Source organism: Eubalaena glacialis, chromosome 3 (genome assembly GCF_028564815.1).
Source record: "Eubalaena glacialis isolate mEubGla1 chromosome 3, mEubGla1.1.hap2.+ XY, whole genome shotgun sequence".
Taxonomy (NCBI): Eukaryota; Metazoa; Chordata; class Mammalia; order Artiodactyla; family Balaenidae; genus Eubalaena; species Eubalaena glacialis.
The window spans coordinates 1,176,421-1,183,988 of NC_083718.1; the positions used below are offsets into that span (position 1 = coordinate 1,176,421).

The 7,568-nt window shown below is 52.4% G+C and overlaps 1 pseudogene; it reads left to right on the forward strand.

Annotated features, from left to right (window-relative positions):
- The first annotated feature begins 647 nt into the window (after window positions 1-647).
- On the forward strand, window positions 648-6,994 carry LOC133089073 (acireductone dioxygenase-like; annotated as a pseudogene).
- The last annotated feature ends 574 nt before the right edge of the window (window positions 6,995-7,568 follow it).

Below are 7,568 nucleotides of genomic sequence, written 5' to 3' on the forward strand. Positions count from 1 at the left end.
TGCAGGGACCATAAGTGGGTAAGTGAGGGATGGTCCTGGAGCTTTGTCCATGTCCCACTGGCTCCCTCCGTCCTGCGTGTGGCTGGTCCTGTTATGAACCCTTTGAAGACAGAGACCTAACGTGTGCTTCTGTTTTACGGTCACTGGGACAGTTCTCATTCCACAGCAGGTAGGATAAGCCTTGCTGAGAGGTCTTTAAAATAGAGGATTTAAACCTCGAGGACTCTTTTTGGCAGCATTTTCTGCTTCTCTGGGCTGTTTGGCGTGCTGCTACTGCTGCCGACGGTGAGAGTGTAGGGGGGGAGAAATACTTCCTCTACCCTCTTAGGTTCTGTGACTGGTATCTGCAAATTAAACTAGGAAAAGACAGATTAGCAGGAGAAAAGGCATACAGATTTTATTTGATGTCAATATTTTAATTTTTATATGCATGAAGGTCTTCATAGAAAAGAAGTGAAGGGACTTCCCTGGAGGTCCAGTGGTTAAGACTCCACAATTCCACTGCAGGGGGAGAGAGTTTGATCCCTGGTTGGGGAACTAAGATCCCACATGCCACGCAGTGCAGCCAAACAAACAAACAAACAAACAAACAAAACAAGTACAAGCTGGGTGCAGGTCAGGGTGATCTCGGCATCCCCGGCTCAGCCATGGTGCAGGCCTGGTACACGGACTAGTTGCCGACCACCCGAGGCAGCCCCACAGCACAGAGCCCGGCCCCCGGAAGCTGGATGCTGACAAATATGAGGATGATCCAGACTAGAAAATATCCGAAAAGATAGAAACTACTCTTGGGTGGACATAATAACCATATACAAAGATAAACTACCAAATTACGAAGAAAAGATTAAGATGTTCCGTGAGGTGCATTGGCACTTGGATGTTGAGATTCGCTACATCTTGGATGGCAGTGGATACTTTGATGTGAGAGATGAGGGGACAAGTAGATCCAGATTTTCCTGGAAAAGGAGACATGGTCACTCTTCCTGCAGGGATTTTTCGGCTCCACCCTGGACGAGAACTACGTGAAGGTTATGCGGCTGTTTGTGGGAGAACCGGTGTGGATGGCGCAGAGCCAGCTAGCTGACCAGTTTGAGGCCCAGGGGCAGTACATGGGGTGTTGGCACAGACAGCAGAGCCAGTGCCCTGGGGCCTCGCACACCCCGGTCCCCCTTGTGAAGGTCCCGAACGTGGTAGCCGCAGGAAATATGTCATTTTCTCCTTGCTTTTATGTTGTAGGCTTGAGGCTAGGTGAGCTTTCCTTCGCAAGATTATTTGATCAGAATACGTTTTAATGAAAGGAGCTATAAAACTGGTTTGTATTTACATGGAAGCCCCTGTGCAAATCTGCACAATTCCACTTGTTTTCTCTGATTTGGTATCAGTGGTCAGTGGCCCTGTGTCAGCTCACGCCTTCAGCTCTAACTGAGTGAGTTTTGTTTCCCCAGACACAACCGCTTCGCTGCCCCATCTGGACCCGATTCTTGTTTTTTTGTTTTTGTTTTTATTTGTTGTTGCTTTCTTGTTGGGTTTTTTTGTTCGTTTGTTTATTTTTTGTTCTTGTTGTTGGGGTTTTTTTTCGCCGCACCGCTCAGCTTGTGGGATCTCAGTTCCCCGGCCAGGGATCAAGACCCCAGCAGTGGAAGCACAGCCCTAACCACTGGACCACCGGGGAAGTCCCTGGACCTGATTCTTGGACTTTAAGCAGATACCAGGCGAGGCCAGGCCTGCCTTGTGCGCACGTGTGACAGTGGACGACAGGACTGGCCAGAGAGAAGACGCTTTTCTACCAAAACTCGGGGGAGGCTGGCTGGGGGGCGCTGTGGTGGACAAGTTGTCATATTAGGGAGCCGCTCACAGTTGCTCATGCCTCTTCCTTGTTCAAAATAAAGTAGCTGCCTTAATTTAAAAAAGAAGTGAAGATGCAAAGAAGTGGTTAGCTTGGGGGCTTGTACACCATTTTAACACATTGTGGGGAAGAGAGAAGACAGAAGAAAGAGGTAAATGGCGGGAAGGTAAATCTCGGGGATCTAACGGAAGATGAGTGTCGTCTAGTTTGTGCAGACGCATCTCGACACCATTTCCATCTCCATCGACTAAAATTGTTCTTCCTTTCCTGGGACCAAGGGGGGCACCTTCACAGGGGAACTTACGCCCTGATTTCAGGCAGGGGACAGGCAGAGAGCTTTCCTGTGTCTGCTTTTTTTCGATTGCCTTCAGCTCAAAGTAATCTTTATGCCAAAGTGGCACATTTTGGGGTGGCGTGTTCTGATCCCCCTCGATGTCTAACATTCATAGACATCTCTAGGTCTCATTCATAACTTTCTACATGCCAGGCACTGTTCTAAATGTTCTCTACGCATTAATGGATTTAGTCCTCAAAACCCTTCTGTGGTAGGTACCATTATAATCTCCCCATTTTACATATTGTGGCAGTAGGGATCAGAGAGATTACGAACTTACCCAAAATTCTACTGCAAACTTCTTCTCTTTTTTCTCTCCCCTTATTTTTTTGGCCGCATCGGGTCTTAGTTGCAGCACATGGGATCTTCGTTGCGGCACACAGTATCTTCATTACAGAGCTCGGGCTTCTCTCTAGTTGTGGTGTGCGGGTTTCCTCTTCTCTAGTTGTGGCGCGCAGGCTCCAGGATGTGTGGGCTCTGTAGTTTGTGGCAGGTGGGCTCCCTCGTTGAGGCATGCGAGCTCAGTAGTTGTGGCTCACAGGCTTAGTTGCTCCTCATCATGTGGGAATCTTAGGTCCCTGACCAGGGATGGAACCCTTGTCCTCTGCATTGGAAGGCAGATTCTTTACCACTGGACCACCAGGGAAGTCCCTATTTATTTATTTATTCATTTGTTTGTTTATTTGGCTGCGCCGGGTCTTAGTTGCAGCATGCGGGATCTTAGTTGCAGCATCGAACCCGAGCCCCCTGCACTGGGAGTGCAGAGCCTTAACCACTGGACCACCAGCAAAGTCCCTCTATTGCAAACTTCTAAAGAGCAAAGCCCAGATTCAAACACAGGCAGCCCAGCCTAAGGGGCTGCTCTCCTAAGTACTGGTCTGAATGTCAGCTGTTACCCAACGTTTTGGTCTCAGGACCCTTTATAACCCCTAAAAATTATGGAAGACTCCAAAGAGCTTTTGTTTATGTGGTTACAGCTATCTCTATTTATCCAATTAGATATTAGAACTAAGGAATTTTTTAAAATATCCATTTTTAAATGACAGTAATAAACCCACTCTATGTTACAGAAATAACATGTTTTTAAAAGACCTAAATTTTCCCAAACAAACAAAAAAATTAGTGAGAATAATGGCATCGTTTTACATTTTTTCCAAATCTCTTTAGTCTCCGGCTTTATAGATTACAGCTGGAGTCAGCATTCGATCTGTTGTGATAGGCTGTTTGAAGGGTGTCTGAATGAAACCCAGCCTCACATGGACACGGGGCTTCACAAGCAAGGGGTATCTTAACAGCCTTTTCACATCACTGTGGATGCTTCTGACATGACACGAAAACTCAACAAATGAAGTCTCTTAGAGGTTTGCCGCAAAGAGGACTCGGAAACCATATCAATGAACTTTTTGTGCCCTGGAACATTAAAATCCATCGTTCTGCCTCTCACTTTGTGGAAGACTTTCGGGGTGGATGGACGTGTCCACTATTTTGATTGTGCTATTAGTTTTGGGGGTGTATACAAATGTCAAATCTTATCAAATCGTACAATTTACACATGTGCAGAGTATTGTATGTCAATGATTCCTCAATAAAATTGTTTAAAAAAAAAAACCGGCACAAAGGTAAGCGCCTGCTGCGCGTTTATATGGTGCTTCCTAGGCAGACTCGGGCCACGTTCATTAATTGAGTTGTTTCACGGGCATTGAATGTCCTCTGGCTCTGCTAGGTGTTGGCCTGAAGCAGCCAACAAGGCACAGTCCTCACACCGGGGAGCTTGCAGTCTGGTTGGGGAGACCAGCGATGACAAAACATCGAGGCACGGAGCTCTGTGGAACAACTGGGTGGGGCAGCTAATCCAGGGGGTGTGGTCAGGGAGTGTTTCCTGGAAGAGGTGCCATCTAAGGTGACACCTTCATAGGGTAGGATAGGAATTAATCAGGCAAAGACGGAAAGATGAGCTTTCCCAGCAGAGGGCATATAATCACAAAAGCCCAGAGACAGGAGAGGGGATCAACAAGCTCACAGGAGTTAGATGGCAGGGGGCGTGGGGAGGAGGAGGCCAGAGAGGTCAGCACTCAGGATCCAGACTCGGTCCCGAGGGCAGTGGGGAGCCACAGAGGGCCTGAGGGAAGAGGGCTGAGGTCAGGGGCACAAGGGGCTGCAGAATGGAAGGTAGGTCGGAGGGACTGGGGAGTGGGCACGTGGCTGGAGGCTGGAAACCAGGTAGCAGGCAATCGCGGTGTGCTGGGCAGAAGTGCTGAGTGGAAGAAGCCGCATTGGATACCGAAAGAGGTTACAACGGGCAAAGCTACTTAAAATCGGTTTTAATGATAAAAATAACGCGTGTTCTTGAAAGCAGAGCAATACTAAAGCATCTGAAGTAAAGACTGAAGGCCAATCCCTCTCCTGACATGGAGAAAGCGCCTCACAGATCTACGCTGGCTGGTGGATGGAGACGGGGCCCCCCAGGCAGCAGCCCTCGGCTGACACAGCTTCTCCATGGGGCCTGATATGCGATGTGCTCTGGAAAGTTCTTCCCTGGAAGCTGAGCTGAGACTCTGTTTTGGGCCCTCCCAACAGTTCTGGGAGCCATCTTTATCCGTCAAAAGATCCCCTTTTGCTTAAAATAGAATGGATGCTACTGTCTGCAGTTAAGAACACTTAAGACTTAAGCAAAAGGCTAGCTGAGGACAAGGGGCTCGGAGGGGCTGGAGTGACAGGCCGAGGGTCTGCATTGGATTTGGAAGGACAGAAGCGGAAAGTTGCAGATAGATGCAGAGTCTGGAGGTTTCAGAACTATGTGGGCGAGGGGTGGTCACGGGATATTTGAATACAAGATTTAAGCGGCAGGGCAGTTCCTAGTGATGACAAAATACAGGATGTGGTTATGGAGCTGGGCAGCTGACGTACAGTGGAGCGGAGACTTTTGGAGCCGAGGGCAAGGAACAAGGAGGTTACTGGGTGGATGGGGTTTCTCCATGGTCTATGAAATCACCCAAATAATGGCAGGATGAGAGATCCCAGAGCAGGCCCCCAAATCCATAAAGAATGAGGCCAAGAAACCAGCAGGTGGTGGAGACAGTGACAAAGAGGGGAGAGATGGCAGAGCTGAGGGGAGGGGCCTCTGGGAGACCCGTGGGTGGGGGAGGGGGGAACTTACTGAGTTGGGGGTGGGGCATGGTGCCTGGAGGTCAGGACGGTCAGCGGGGCCCTCAGGGCGGCCACAGGTCCTGGGAGGAGCCCCAGGAAGGGGCGGGTTGAGCAAGTAGAGTGTTCAGGGGTCAAGAGTTTCAGCTGTTGAAATGGAAAGACCTAGAAGGAGGGAAGCGGTGGTCTGGAGGGGAAGCTCAGAACAGCCAGGGAATGGGGACACGGGGAGAGAACACAGGCAGGGGCAGCTGAAGCTGGGGGTGGCCACCCGCAGGACCAGTGCGGCCGGTGTGAGGCCTCCCGGGAAGGATGGACAGGCCTTGGGGGAAGGAACAGCCCCAGCCAGGACCCATGGGCTTTAAAGGAATCCTAGCAAGTGAGAAAGTCACGTAACTTCTCTGGGACTCAATTTCCTCAGTTGAAAAGTGGGTACAAGAATACCTAATTTGGGACTTCTCTGGTGGTCCAGTGGTTAAGAATCCACCTTCCAATGCAGGGGACGCGGGGTTCGATCCCTGGTCCGGGAACTAAGATCCCACATGCCGCGGGGCAACTAAGCCCGCGTGCTCTGGAGACTGTGCGCCACAACTAGAGAGAAGTCCTCATGCCTCAAAGAGCCCACGTGCTGCAGCTAAGACCTGATGCAGCCAAATAAATAAATAAATAAATAAATATTAAAAAAAAAAAAAGAATACCTAATTTGCCAGGTTGTTGCAAACTTTAGAAATAAAGTTAAAATATGGCACGTAATCGAGCGTCTGGCCCAGGTAGGTTTTCAGTACACAGTAGCTGCTCTTATTTTTCTTATTATAATTAAGTCCCTTTGGGAAGACTGAGGCTCAGATGAGAGAGGGTGTGGTGCGGGGGTGGAATCCTGGGCCCTGAGAAAGCTCAGGGCCCAGCCCTCCCGTGCTCCCCTCCCCTCCCTCGCCCTCCCTCACCCTCAACTGGCCTCAGCGAGAAGGGTGGCCCTCAGGGTCTCGTAGGACCCAGGCTTCCTCTTTGTCTGAAACTAGGGTTTCCCATCCCCAGACAGAAAGTCCCCCGCTGGTCGGCCAAGCCTCACATCCTGCTGCCCAGAGCCTGGGCCCCCCCAGGGCCCCCCACCCGCTCCTCCCATCAGCGTCTCTGACCCCTAGCCCCCTGCCCATCCCACCGCATCTCTCAGCTTGTGAGGGGCCAAGGCTTGGCCGGAGGACCACCCATGGGCAGCAGAGGCCAGACACAAAGTCCTGGGCCAGCCGTCGCCATGGCCACCAGCTGGAGGGCCTGAGGACGCTGTGGGGCGCTGACTCGGAGGAGAACGGATCCATCTGGCCCCCATCCCACCCGCCCGCAGCGCCCTGCTCCTCTGTCCCCCTGCCCTGTCTTCCCACTGACCTCTCCCCGAAGTCGCACCCCCAGCTCTGCGCGTGGCTCTGCCCGTCCCTGTCCCTTGCTGGCTCTCGTGGGTCCGCATCCCACTGTCCCCATCTCTTTCCAAAAAGGACGACCGAGATGAAGGAGAGTTTTGATTTGGAACATCGTTCGCGTCCTACACGCGCACGCCCATCCCCCACCCCACTTCCATCCTTTCCCTCCGTCTTGACTCCTGCCCGTCCCTGTGGACAGGCTGCCCTTTCCTCACTCTTCTCCCTCTCCCTCCCAGGTCGCCAAGACAGGAGTGATCCCAGCTCCCCTCCTGGTTCTGCGGGGCTGAGGTCTTGGGGACCAGGAGGACGCGGCCAATGGCGCGGCAGAGCTGGCCTTTGAAGACCCAGAGTCTGACTTTGCGTCCCATCCAGCCGCCCGCCCGAGCTGCTGAAGCCCCCCAGGCCCCGGGTTCTCCATCCATGAAACGGTCTGTGGTGCTGGATTGTGAGCACGCACCAAGACCCCAGCTCTGCCACGAGCACCCCGGAGGGTGACAGCTGATGCCTCCGAAGCTCGCCTCTTCTCCCCCTGCCTTGTCTGTCAGGGTCTTCAGTCTGGGACCAAGAAGAGGTCACTCGTGCGGTCCCGCTGCCCCCAGCCCGGGCCTCAACCAGCTGGGCCCGGGGCCAGCCCCTCCCCGTCGCCGCCTGCCGGCTTGCTCTGCCAGGGCGGCCGCCTGCAGGACTGGGCTGGGAACGTCTCCAGCCCCCGACAGGCCCAGTGTCAGTTTCAGGCCCTTCTGGGGTGGGAGGAGGCCCAGGGAGGGGCTGCCAAAGTCAACATGCCCGTGTCCCTGGGCAGGGACTGGTTTGGCACCTGCGGGCCTGG